Consider the following 14,688-nt stretch of genomic DNA (forward strand, 5'->3'; position numbering starts at 1 on the left):
CCTTGACCCAGGGAAGTGTGTCAATTGCTCAGTGTCTTCGGAATTTATTTCTCAACTGACTTTTAACAACACATGCATGTTCTATCTCTGTCAGGCAACTCTGTTTCTACGTTTTGATGTTCATATCTCAGCAGCATGACAAATGCTCATCCAAACTCAGCTCTTGACCCTTTGCTCTTCTCTCTGGACTTGAAGTATCTTCTCCCCTCCATCCACTGTGTTCTTCCCAAACTGCTAATTCACAGCAAATGTTTGTGCCTGTGATCTGCTCCCGTAGACAGCAGTGCCTGGGCATAGGTTGCCTGTCTTGACACTGCTACCCTTCCCAGCTCACCCCAAAGGCCTGGAAAAGACTGTCTGCTCTCATCTGAGTCCTCCTGAAATGGAATCAACATTTCACATGTGCCTTGATCAGCTCAGAGTTCAGGGGGCCTGTGCTTTCCCTGCTCTATGCAGTGCTTTTCAGGATGGATGATATTAGTCAATGTGCTTATGGGTTTGATTTTTCAGCAGCTTCCCTTCTCTGTCACATCATCTCAAGATTAGATTTGACTGTCACTGGCCACTGGCCACAGCCCCAACCCAGTTGTCTCCAGCGGGGTGGCCACCTCCAGATTAAGTGAGGCTCTGAGTCAATGACACGCAGGATTGATGATACAGTAAGACAATGGCTGTCAATGCTGGCTGCACATTAGAATCATCTGGAGAGCTTTAAAAACTCCAGAGATTCTGGTTCAATCGATCTGAGTATCTTTTAAAAGTCAGTATTTTTTAAAAAGCTCCCATGATTCTAATGTACAGACAGGATTCAAAGTCACTGCAATAGGAAATCCCTCTTAATAGGTAAATATGTTCTGGAATTTGTTTGCAGCTCCCCTATCTGTAAATAGAGCCTAAAGTGCCTGACAGGACTTCTACAGAACAATTCAGGAACTGCACTAAGCATTTAGTAAACCACATTCAATTCTCCCAACAATTCTGGGAAGCAGATTTTTATTACCATTCCCACTGAACAGACGCAAAATCCAAGCCTCAGAAATGTCAAGTAACCTGTCCCAAGCACCCACAGGAAGAAAGGGGGGCAGGGGATAGAGAATATTTCTGCAGATTCCAAAGATGTGCCCTTGACCCTGGTATACCTTCCCCAGTGCGGCTCCATCCCTTGGCCTTACTGAAATGTTTCACTTCTTCCTGCAGCCCTGAGAGTTGGGCTCCCCTTGGTTCTCCAAGGGAGCTGGAGTCCAATCCTGAACCTCCACCTAATTCCTACCAGCCCTTCTCATCTATTGCTTCTGATACCATTTTCTTCATCTTAAAGGAACTCTATCCATTACAGCTTGGATATTTCAAAATCCAGTCATAGGTCATTCCCTTGGATACAACTCCCTCGGCCATTGACCTCCCCTGCCCACCCCACCCCAATCCAACCTATCACTCTCTCCCAGACCCTGCCCATAGTCAATCCTGGGTGACTCCCAGTTGTCTGCATGCTATGCCAATGACAGCGTCAATTAAATCCCTCTGGGTTTTTTTTTTTTTTTTTCACATGAACTGCCATGAAGCTGTTCTTCTTTCATTTTGCATGTTTATGATTATTCCTTTAAACCTAAATATAGGACTAATTGTTGCTATTTAATTTAAAAAATATTTTTATTTTATTAGTTTGGGCCCATTATTCCAGCACTTCCATAGAATTCTGAAACTAAATTACCATTTATCATAATGAAGTCTCCTTTTAATCAAAAGGAGAGTTTCTTGACCATGGGCTCTATGTGTTTTCCCAAGTTCCTAATAAAAATGGTTCTTTGCTATTAGCCTTCCTTTTGTGTGGCCTAAAACCAACAGAATCAACATTCTCTCGCAAAAATCACTCACTGGGCTATCTCCAGCTAATTGTACGATCTTATTTTCAAAAATTCGACATGGGATTTTGTGAGTGCTTTGTTGAAATTAAGATTCAGTAACTATATATTATTCTCTGAGTCAAGTTACCACAATGAATGTTTTTTTTTTTTTTTTTTTTTTTTGCGGTATGCGGGTCTCTCACTGTTGTGGCCTCTCCCGTTGCGGAGCACAGGATCAGGACGCGCAGGCTCAGCGGCCATGGCTCACGGGCCCAACGGCTCCGCGGCATGTGGGATCTTCCCGGACCGGGGCACGAACCCGTGTACCCTGCATCAGCAGACGGACTCTCAACCACTGCGCCACCAGGGAAGCCCACATTAATCTTTTTTAAACATGCTTGCTCGGCTCTTTTTGGTTTTTAGATCAATTGCCATAAAGGAAATAAGGGATGCAAAATACGACTTGAGAAGTGCCTTCACTGGGCTATTTGTTAACATTACTGCTTCTTCCTCCTTTTGAGCATGATTTCTTAAAACTGCATAAACTTGCCTTTTTAACACTACTACTATGCCTTCCTAGATTAAAAAAAATGCTTTTAAGTCCTTAGGTGTTCTTTATCTGAGATTCATTTTTATAATTTCTTTGGAATGAAGCACGATAAATGGATGGAGAGGCTTTTTTCACCCTACTTTGTAGTGGAAGGGAAGATGGCTTCCAGTTATAAGCATTTACGAGACACCTTTCATTTGAGTAGTAAACTGTAACCAGCAACTGTAGATAATCTTAACATATTACAGTATCATTTTCCCCAGTAATCTCTTTGAGGAATAGGACCACATCCTACACTTCTTTTGTGTTTAGAGTGGCTGCTGTCCTTGACTCTCCAACACCCATACGTCCCAGATGATTAGTCAAAGCCAAGGGTTGGCCGTTTTCCGGTAAAGGGCAGACAGTAAATATTTTAGCCTTTGCCAGAAGATCTCTGTTGCAACTACTCAATTCTTCGGCTGTACTGTGAAACAACAACAAGCATTTTGTAAATGACTGGGCATGGCTTATGCCAATTACATTTCAGTTATAAAAAGAACAGGTGGGGAGCAGCAGTTTGCCAACCCCTGGCCTGAGCCAATTATGGTAACTCCATTTCCTCAGCCAGTGACTGGCTTACAAATGGACATGGGACCCAATCCTGGTGCACACGATGTGAGGAAAGTTTGCTGAGGGGCTTCTAGGAAAGACTGTTTCACAGTTCAGACACTTAAGGAAGAGACAACCCTCCTATTTCCTTTGGATATTAGCAGATCTGGATGTGATGCCTGGAACCACTGCAGCCATCTTGCTCCTGACCTAAAGATGAAGCCATCAAAAATAGGAGGGCAGAGCCATGAGAATCACAGAGGACAGCAGAAACTTGACATACTGTGCCCGGAGGCTGCCCTACTTCCTCTTATGTAAGACAACAAATTTCTTTATTGCTTAAGTCAATGAGTTGGCCAAAAAGCATCCTAATTACTATACCCCCTTCAGTGCTTAGCAAAGCACTTCACAGAGGAAAGACGTTCAGTGAACATTTTGTTGATCTGGCTCACAAACTGAACCATAAGCTTATGCAAATCAGAATTCTTGCCATTGTAAATAACAACCTAGCTCCTTTTAAAATACAAGTTCACTTTTCTTGGAAAAATAAATAACAGTAACACCAAGAGGAAATAATAGTAAACCTCATATTATTTAAGATGAATAGAAAACCAAAATATTTGACAGTTTTTCACTTTTCTCAAAATAAATGTGTTTCAAGATTATCCATTCCGTGCAGTTTTCCTCCTGTTACTTTAAGCCTTTCTCTCCCTGGCTGGCCCTTGGAAGGCAAGCTGCATGCAAATGTCTGTACACTCATCAGTCTTATTAGGCATGGTTCCAACTGGCCACCCCACATGAACACAATTAAAAGTTAAACATCAATTAAAATTCACGAAAAAATCCATTTAGCTCCCTGAAAAAGCACTAAATAACCGTCCACATTTGGGGCCCAAATTAATTTAAATTGTTTTCCATCACTCTTCAGTTATCAAACATACTGGGCCTCATTTTAGACTCTGTTAATTGCTCATTCAGCTTTCACGGAGTAGGCGATTAAAAATGAGCCCAGGATAAAAAATAAAGATGTGGAATGAAATGCCACACTGGGTCAAGTTCAGTCAGTCAGGTAGTCTGTTAGTGACGGCGGCACTGGAGAAATTCTGCGAGAGGGCAAGCCCTATCCAGGGGTGAGGGGAGACGCAGAAGATTTCTCCTCTGAGACTTCCGCTGATTTATTCAACTGCTTATTCCACATAGACTTGGATGTCTAATTGGCATCTCAAGTTTTGACATGTCCAAAACAGAATGCATAATTTCCCCCAAGTCTATTTCTGGTCCTGTCTTCCCCATATCAATGAATGGTACCCAACTGCATAAGCCTAAATTCAGCATCACTCTTGATTTCCTTTTTTCTGTACCTCTACAACCAGGCCATCAGCAATTCTTGCTGACTCTGTAACCAAAATCTGTTTGGTCCTCTCCATCCCACGCGACCACCTTAATCTGGGCCTCTGTCACATCTCTTTTGAGATTACTGCCACCACCTCCTTAAGGGCTTCCCTGATGCCCTTTCTGCCTCTCCAAAACCCATTCTTTTAAAAACAAAATACAATCCCATCACTCCCCTGTTTAAAACCCTTCAATAGCTTCCAACTGCATTTTATTTATTTATTTAAAGATTTTTTTGATGTGGACCTTTTTTTTCTTTTCTTTTCTTTTCTTTTTTTTTTTGCGGTATGCGGGCCTCTCACTGCTGTGGCCTCTCCCGCCGCGGAGCACAGGCTCTGGACGCACAGGCTCAGCGGCCATGGCTCACGGGCCCAGCCGCTTCGCGGCATGTGGGATTCCCCCCGGACCGGGGCACAAACCTGTGTCCCCTGAATCGGCAGGCAGACTCTCAACCACTGCGCCACCAGGGAAGCCCGATGTGGACCATTTTTAAAGTCTTTAGCGAATCTGTTACAATATTGCTTCTTTTTTTTTATGTTGTGGTTTTATTGGTCCTGAGGCATAGTGGGATCTTAGCTCCCCGACCAGCGATCGAACCCACAACCCCTGCATTGGAAGATGAAATCTTAACCACTGGACCACCAGGGAAGTCCCCCCGACTGCATTTTAGAATTAGAAACCTATACAAGTTTCCTATTGCAGCTGTAACAAATTGCCATAATTTGATGACTTACAACTGTATGCTCTTACAGTCGTGGAAATCAGAAGTGTAAAATCAAGGTGTCAACAGGGCTGTGTTCCTTCTGGAGGCATCAGAGGAGAGTCCGTTTCCTCGCCTTTTTTAGCTTCTAGAGCTTCCTATATTCCTCGGCTTGTGGCGCCTCCCTCACCTTCTCTGATCCTCCTGCCTCCCTCTTATAAGGACCTTTGTGATGGCATTGGGCCCACCTAGGTCACCCAGGATGATCGCCCCATCACAAGATCTTTAACTTAATCATGTCTACAAAGCTTCTTTTACCACGTAAGGTGACATATTTACAGGTTCGGGGACTAGGACATGGATAATTTAGGAGGGCCCTTACTTAGCCTATCATAAAAACAAAAATCAAAACACAACACAGGGCTTCCTTGGTGGAGCAGTGGTTGGGAGTCCGCCTGCCAATACAGGGAACACCGGTTCGAGCCCTGGTCTGGGAAGATCCCACATGCCGTGGAGCAGCTGACCCCGTGCGCCACAACTGCTGAGCCTGTGCTCTGGAGCCCGTGTGCCACAACTACTGAGCCCACGTGCCACAACTGCTGAAGTCCGCGTGCCTAGAGCCTGTGCTCTGAAGCGGGAGAGGCCACCACAGTGAGAAGCCCCTGCGCTGCAGTGGAGGGTGGCCCCGGCTCGCCGCAACTAGAGAAAGCCCGCATCCAGCAACGAAGACCCAACACAGCCAAAAATAAATAAATAAAATAAATAAATTTATTTTTTAAAAATTAAGGATTAAAAAAACAACACAAAAAACCGGAATACCTCCCATTTCACATTTATTATCTCATTTAATCTTCACAGGAATCTGGTGTGTGCATGTGTATATGTGTGGGTATGATTTACACTATTTTACTGTATTAAAAAAATCACAGTCAATGCTTCTGATCTTGTTGAAATATATTCATGCAGCTTGGATGTATTTCATATTTTAAATACAATCCCAGATTTCTAAATTAGGTTATTAAAATAAGTACCAATTAAAATGTGGGTACAAAGCAAACGGCGGGATCCGTGGCGGCGACAGCGGCAGCATGGCCGTGCTCTACGGGAGTGTAGAGAGGGGAGGCACACGATCCAAGGTCCTTTTACTCTCAGAGGATGTGCAGATCCTGGCAGAAGTGGAAGGACTCAGCACAAACCACTGGCTGACAGGGACAGACAAGTGTGTGGAGAGGATCAACGAGACGGAACGAGACGGTGAACGGGGCCAAACGGAAAGCAGGGGTGGATCTCTGGTGCCTCTACGAAGCCTGGGCTTATCCCTCCTGAGCGGTGGGGATGAGGAGGACGCTGTGCGGATCCTGATGGAGGAGCCCTACCTGAGTGAAAGCTACTTAATCACCACCGACGCCGCCGCCGGCTCCATCGCCATCGTTACGCCGGGTGGTGGGATCGTGCTCATCTCTGGGACAAGCTCCAACTGCAGGCTCATCAACCCCGATGGGTCTGAGAGCGGCCGCGGTGGCTGGGGCCACATGATGGGAGATGAGGGCTCAGCCTACTGGATTGCACACCAAGCAGTGAAAATAGTGTTTGACTCCATCGACGACCTAGAGGCGGCTCCTCATGACACGGACTATGTCCATCAGGCCATGTTCAACTATTTCCAGGTGCCAGATCGGCTAGGAATCCTCACCCACCTGTACAGGGACTTTGATAAGTGCAGGTCTGCTGGGTTTTGCAGGAAAGTTGCAGGAGGTGCTCAGCAGAGATCCCCTTTCCCGTTATATCTTCAGGAAGGCTGGGGAGATGCTGGGCAGACATGTTGTGGCAGTGTTGCCTGAGATTGACCCGGTCTTGTTCCAACCGGAGATTGGCCTCCCCATCCCGTGTGTGGGCTCTGTGCGGGAGAGCTGGGAGTTGCTGAGGGAAGGTTTCCTTTTGGCGCTGACCCAGGAGAGAGAGATCCAGGCTCAGGACTCCTTCTCCAGCTTCACCCTGTTGAAGCTGCGGCATTCCCCCACCCTGGGCGGGGTCAGCCTAGGGGCCAGGCACTTGGGGCACCTCCTCCCCATGGACTAAAGCCCAGTGGACACTGGGTGCTGGAGCTTTTTCTCCTTTTCCTTGATTTTTTTTGAAAAAGAAACACCTATAGAAGAAAATAAATGTACTTTACCCACTCCCCCCGCCTCCAAAAAATAAATAAATAAATAAAATGTAGGTCTCTTGCCATGTAACAGTGCTGGTTTCATCTCCGTTTTACCGCTGTGTAAACTGAGGCTCATAGAGACACAGTTGTAGAGAACAAATATATGGATACCAAGGGGGAAAGGGGGGTGGGAGGAACTGGGAGATTGGGATTGACATATATACACTACTATGTATGAAATAGGTAACTAATGAGAACCTACTGTATAGCACAGGGAACTCTACTCAATGCTCCGTGGTGACCTGAATGGGAAGGAAATCCAAAAGCGAGGGGATATATGTATATGTGTAGTTGATTCACTTTGCTGTAAAGCAGAAACTAACACAATATTGTAAAGTAACTATACTCCAATAAAAATTTTTAAAAAAAGAAACCAAGGCTCAGAAGACATACGTAAAGTGACAGAATCTCAATCAGAACCTGGGACTTTCTAAGTCTGAGTGTTTCCCTTTATCCCACATTCCTTCCTCATTCTACTTTGGGAAACAACATAAATTCCTGAGAAGTTAAATAAAAATACAAGATTTAATGTTTAAAAAAAACCCCAGAATACCTCCTTACCATGGTTTACCAGCCCAATGTAACCCAGCCGTGACCAACTCTCTCAGCCTTGTCTCTCACTTACATTCTCCTACTCAGGCCCCCTGTCTGCTCCTTCAATGTGCCAGGCTTTCTGTCACCCTAGAGTCTTCACTCTTGCTGTTGCCTCCATCTGGGGCATTCTTTCCCCAGAAGTTCACACAGCTGGTTCATTCTTGAGAGCTCAGTTGTGATTTTCTCACTTATCACCATCCGAGATCACCTCCTTGACCTATATTCTCCCTGTCAATAAGTCAACTCCAAGGGGAGATCCTCTGTTTTCCTCACTGTACCACCTAGAACAGTGACTGACACATGTAGCAACTTAATATTTGTTGAAGGAATGAACTCTATGACTTCAAAATGTCGTTGATTTCCCCATAACACGACTTCATGACCCATTCTGGTTTTATAATCCATTGGTTTATACAAATGCTTTTTAAACCCATCCACATTTTCATCCTATATCAGCTGGTGGGGTAAGACTAAACGAGATGAAATGTAATAAAAACAACTGTGAAGCCTACAAAATCTTGGGGGGTGGGGGAAATGGGAGGTGTAGTGAGGGGATAGGGCTGAAAAAAATACGAGTAACGTAATATTTAAAGTAGACTTGGAGGGAGTAATTATAAATGACTTTTAACTCAATATGACTTGTGGGAGGGATGCAGCTACCGAAAACATGACCTTCTGTGCAATGGAGGTTTTCAAGCAAAAAGCGGAAAACTACTTATTGGACATACTTTATTAACAAAAATAGCTAGCATTTCTCAAAATGAACATTTGAGAAATTGTTCTGTAAAGGATAATAAAGCTTTATCTGTTACACATGTAGCATGATTTTTCCCCATTATCATTTATCTTTTACTCTATATGATGTTTTTCTATACAGCTTTTAAATCATGTATTCAAATCTCTCAGTATTTTCCCTTAAAGTTTAGTAATTTAGAAGTACTGACTCTGAAATCATACTTGTTTGGTTTGAATTCTGGCACCACCACTTGTTCGACCTTGGGAAAATTACTTAACCTCTCTGTGCCTCAATTTTATCATCTAGAAAATGGGAAGAATAAATAGTAAATACAAGAAAAAATGGCTAGAATTTATCAAGGGTATAATATGAACTAGGCACTGTAGTGAAAGCTTTACATGAAATATCTCATTTAATCTTGAAAATACTGTTATGGAAGAGACACTGTTAATACTTCTTATTTCATAGACGAGAGAAATACAGTTCAAAGGATTCAGGTAACTTGGCCAAATTTACAGAATTAGTATGTGTTAGAGTCAGGATTCACGAGTCCAAAGCCTGGTTTTTAAACTTAATTCACTACTGCACCAGCTTTTATTGATTATCCTGGACCCAGCGAAGGGTTGGTAAGGAAGCACTACCTGCTCTTAAGAAGCTGTGGGATTCAGCGATCTCAGCAGCTGGGCCTGTGCAGCCTGGTGAAGCTTATGACCCATAAACCGGAAGATGAAGCCCTTAATTTATAACTGTAGAATATCCACGTGTTCATTAGCTCCCCAAACACCACTACTTACTACTTAATACACTAATTACACCAGTAATTCAGGCTCTGCATTTCACACATCATCTCACTGTGCTTCTCCTTCATCCTCATCTCTAATGAGTCATAAAGTCCAGCTATCAATTCCTCCAATTTTTCTTTTTATAATTATTGTATTGCAAAAGAAAAATACCTACTCATGGTAAGATAGTCGAATGCTATAAAAAGATAGATAATAAAAAGTAAGTCCGGACTTCCCTGGTGGCACAGTGGTTGAGAATCCGCCTGCCAGTGCAGGGGACATGGGTTCGAGCCCTGGTCTGGGAAGATCCCACATGCCGCGGAGCAACTAAGCCCGTGCGCCACAACTACTGAGCCTGTGCTCTAGGGCCAATGAGCCACAACTACTGAAGCCTGTGTGCCACAACTACTGAAACCCCAGCGCCTAGAGCCCGTGCTCCGCAACGAGAGAAGCCACAGCAATGAGAAGCCCACACACCACAACAGAGTAGCCCCCACTCGCCCCAACTAGAGAAAGCCCATGTGCAGCAACAAAGAGCCAACACAGCCAAAAATAAATAATAAATAAATTTATTAAAAAAAAAAAAAAAGTAAGTCTGCTTCCCATTCTAGACCCCAAGTGCCCTTTTCTGGAGACAACTGTTACTGATAAAAACACACACAAATGGCTGGGGCTTCCCTGGTGGCGCAGTGGTTGAGAGTCCGCCTGCCGATGCAGGGGACACAGGTTCGTGCCCCGTTCCGGGAAGATCCCACATGCCGCGGAGCGGCTGGGCCCGTGAGCCATGGCCGCTGGGCCTGCGTGTCCGGAGCCTGTGCTCCGCAACGGGAGAGGCCACAACAGTGAGAGGCCCACGTACAGCAAAAAAAAAAAAAAAAAGAAAGAAAGAAAAGAAAAAACACACACACAAATGGGAAAGGGAATGACAGGATCAGATGCGGGTCACTCTGGATATAGTGGAGGGAGGATTAGGGTGGGTGAGGCTAAACACCAAGAGATGAGCATGGAGGCTACTGCAATGGTTCTGGTGGCTAATGATGAGATCATGAAATAGAACCATGGCAACCTGAATAATCTGTGAGATACATGGGGGATGGGTCATCTAGAGATAGCAGTGCTTGGATTTGGGGATGAAAGAGAGTGAAGAGTCTGGGATGACTCCTGCATGCCTGGCTTGATATTGGTGTTGTTTCACTGAGATCAGAATATGAAGCACCAGTTCACAAGTTCAGCCAAGGATGCATTCATGGCATCTGGGAGATAGAGCAGACAGATAGAAAGGAGGGTCTAGAGCTCAAGAGAGAAGTCAGGCTGCAGCAAAAGGGGGCTGTTGATGCCATGCACAGGATGAGTTCGCTGAGGGAGTCTCATGAGCTGGGTGAGAGCGTCACTGTCTTGAGGGACAGGCAGAGGAAGCATCATCTCCGGTGTCGTTACCATTGCATGGACAACAGAGGGCTCTCCAGAAACCTAGTTTTACCTGGAGACGTATTTTGGCACTTGGTTATATTCAGTTCTGTTGTGTGCCTCTATCATTTCATATATGTATGTCCTGCTGTCCTGCAACATTTGCCATCCGTTCAAAGGTAGAGACTTGTCAGGTTTCATGCATAACAGATGCAGCTTTTTGGTCATTTTAGTCACGTTTTCTTAAATTAGGATATGTAGCCACTTGCAGTCAGACTGCATCTGAACAATATAACAACGGGAGGCGGGGCGGGGGGCTTGAAATGTGCATGCTCTGCTCACTTTGCTGCCTTGTGTTTCTGCCGCAGCCAAGAGAAGAACTACCCCAGTCCAACCTAGGCTCAGAATAAGCACATGAATGGAGCAGAATCACCTCGGCTGACCCACAGACACGCGAGGGAGCAATAAATGCTTATTGTCTATTACCTGGCACTGAGATTTTGTGGTTGTTATGCAACAGTTGTTCCTTTTCCTTGTATACGATGAAATGTTTAGATCTTAAATACATCTTCAATTGGTTTTGACAAAGGTATTCACCTGTGTAACTCACACCCCTGGCAAGACACAGAACACGGCCATGGCCCCAGAAAGCGACCTGCTGGTCCTTCTGAGCCAATCCCCACCTCACGCCCAAAAGCAAACACTGATTTACTCTATCATCACAGCTTAGTTTTAAGACTTCTATCATTGCAGCCTAGTTTTGTGGTAAGTTGATAAGGACAAGGGATTAGCCAAATCCAGCCCATGGCCCATTTTTGTATGACCCATGAGCTAAGAATGGTTTTTACATTTTTAAACAGTTTAAAAAGAGGAATAATACTTTGTGACATGTGAAAATTTTATGAACTTCAAATTTCAGTGCCTATGATTAAGTTTTAGTGGCACGCAGCCAGCTCCATTTATTTACATATCTATGGCTGCTTCTGCACTACAGCTGCAGAGTTGAGTAGCTGAGACTTGAGAACATATGCCCCAAAAGCCTGAAGTATTTACTACCGGGCCCATCACAGAAAATGTCTGCCCATCCCTAGGGAACTTGCCTCTCTCTCTCCTCTCTCTCTCTCTCTATCACACATGTGGACCCAAGTACTGAAGCCAGAAGTTGCAAACCAGGTGTTCTGAGTGCTGTTTTAATTGCGTTCATTCAAATCACACATACAAATCATACATGTTCAAGAAAAGTCTAAATACTGTCAAAATACACAGAGTGGAAAGTGAGAACCTCTCATAAGCCCAGCTCTCAGGGAGAACACTCTAAGATTTCAAAGAAAACTAAAGCTAAGTTACAACTAAGGTGTAATCCTTACTGTCCTGTATCATTTTCACATGAGGGCTGGCATCGCTAAGATCTGTGGTTACTGAAACAGAATCAGCGAAGCTGTAAATAGGAACAGGCCAAAATCAGATGGAAGAGGTAGGGTGAGTGCCAACATCTCCCCTGTGAACTACAAGGGGAGACAGGGAAGAGTCAGATCCCCAGAGTCACACTGCATTAAATGCCCAATTCCAGCCAGGCTAGACTCACAAGTCCATGGACACATCAGGCATCCACGGAAAAAAGCAGCGGTCCCAAAGGGGGACCTGAGCCACCACACACTGTGCTGGCTGGAGTTTGCCAGATTAGAGTTGTGCATGGCTGCCTAAGAAACAGCGTGGATCTTATCCTAGAAGGCAAAGTATGCTCCTTCTTAGCTAATAAACTGCAATGCTATTCTTCTGCTGGGAACATTGGTAGCACTTACATCATGCTTTTAGGAATAACACCATCTGGAGACACCCTTAAAGTATATGGCTTTGGTCAATAACTCCAACTCTAGAAGCCCATCTCTTCAAGTTTTGCCCAACTACCTCAGCTTTCTTTAATGGAAATACTTCCCTTTTTCACTGACTGATTTCTTCTCTAATTAAGAACCATTTCGCTACTCTAGAAGGGATGGGGGGTTGGGGGGAAGGACAGATCTGAATATCTGCAGGGCTTTGTTATGCTGAGTGGCAAACAGAAGTAGGGATCAGAGTACAATTTTAGGGACAACAGTGGAAAAGCTGACGCCATCTTCTCATGCCATCCCTTTAAGTATATGCTGCACCACTATTAAAAATGATTACTTCAAAGGGTATCAATTTATTAGCCAGCCGTGTATGTCCACATGTTTCTGTTTGTTTTCTGGGTGGGGGGTGGTTGATGAGTATCTCAGGAAACCTATGGATTCTTTCCCCAGAAAAACACACGTGTGCACCGCTCCCCCCCCCCACACACACAAATTCATGGGGCTTTCAGGCTCTGAGTGCCTGGCTAGGGATCCCAAGTTTAAAAAACTCAACTATAGGAGGTGAATGTACCTTGAGGGGCTGTAGTAGAGAGTCTAAAATGACAATGTTCTCACAGTCTGACTACCTGTGGAGTTTGCCCCAGATGCACTGGACTTCAGACCATGGTTTTTTGGGGATAAAATGACTAAGCAGGCTCCTAATTTGTAGCTTAGCTGGCCTTTGGGGGAAGAAAATTCAAGTATTTGATTTGAGTGAATAAATTGGTATTTTAATATTGTGTGTGCCTGCATGTGTAGGTGCATGTAGATGTGTGTGTTGTGTGTGTGTGTGTGTGTGTGTGTGTGTGTGTGTGTGTGTGCGTTTACATCAGTCCACCCCGAGAGACAGATCATCCATTCGCTCAGGGACCGTCCTCCCAGGTTTAGCAGCTGAGGTGAATTCAACCAGGTAAGAGCCAGCTTGCCCCTGGAGAGCTCTGTTAACCACTTCCCACCTACAACTGCCCCATCCTCATGGCCACCATCAAGTTGAGGACACCAGCCCACGTTGAGGCCTTTCCAGCAGCTGTGAACAGTTCCAGTTCCTTCTAATCACAGAGGACTGATCTGCTGCTTACGGCGAAACCTCCTTAAACTACGTGCCACTGTGTGGCCTAAAGGGGATTACAGCTGTCGTGTAGCTTTTATCTTTCCACCTACCCAGCAGCAGACAGGAGAGCTCAAAATGTGACAGAAATAAGAACTAAGAGTAAAGAAATTCCCAGAGGGGTGAGTCTGTGTCTCTCTGAGGCACTGAAAGCATCCTACACAAAAGTAAAACATGAATCTTGGGTTTCCTGAATTCTCCTCTGTCTTTTCTTGGCTGAAAGCATGAGACTGATAAGTCAGCGTCTGCCAACTGCTAGCTCTGGCCAGCAAAGAAAATCAGATGGGGAAAGGCAGGCGCCTGAGCATGGGCCTGCTAGCAGGCAAACACGCACACGCCAGACATGGGGAGAAAGGAAAGAAAAGGCCGCCACCCTTCCTGACTTTTCAGAGACAGGCCTACAATTGTTTCAGAGGGTAGTCCAGACAACACAGGAACTCCTGAGAGTTCAGCTAAGGAAAGAGCACATGTACACTCCACAGGATCATCAGACCTGGCTCTATTTCTATGTTCATGTCCACACAGAGAGCAGCCAAGGGTTCTGCTGTCCTATGGCAGCAAAGGCCAGGCTGCCACCAGCACTCTGGGTTATCTTCCTGGGTCTGACATCTATTCCAGGAACCCTCGGGACCAAGAGACTGATCAGTAGAGGAAGAAAAAAAGAATGTTTTATAGTGCAAAGCCCCAAATCAGCCCCCAATAACTTTAAAAAATGTGCATTGTTTAAAATCTTCCAGTGGATTCCCACTTCCCTGAGGATAAATTCTCAGTTCCCTATGTTGGCCTTTACATAGGGAGGATCATGTACTTTTAATGGTCCAAATAGGAGCACTTTCGAGAGTGAAAGACACTGCTAATTATTCATAATAATGCTGGGACAACAGCTGTAAACCAGGACTGCCTCCTGAGAGAC

The 14,688-nt window shown here is 44.8% G+C and overlaps 1 pseudogene; it reads left to right on the top strand.

Moving 5' to 3' along the window:
* Window positions 1–6,162: 6,162 nt before the first annotated feature.
* Window positions 6,163–14,424, top strand: LOC103076510 (N-acetyl-D-glucosamine kinase pseudogene; annotated as a pseudogene).
* Window positions 14,425–14,688: the final 264 nt, after the last annotated feature.

The sequence above is a fragment of the Lipotes vexillifer genome, unplaced genomic scaffold (genome assembly GCF_000442215.2).
Source record: "Lipotes vexillifer unplaced genomic scaffold, Lipotes_vexillifer_v1.1 scaffold180, whole genome shotgun sequence".
NCBI lineage: Eukaryota > Metazoa > Chordata > Mammalia > Artiodactyla > Lipotidae > Lipotes > Lipotes vexillifer.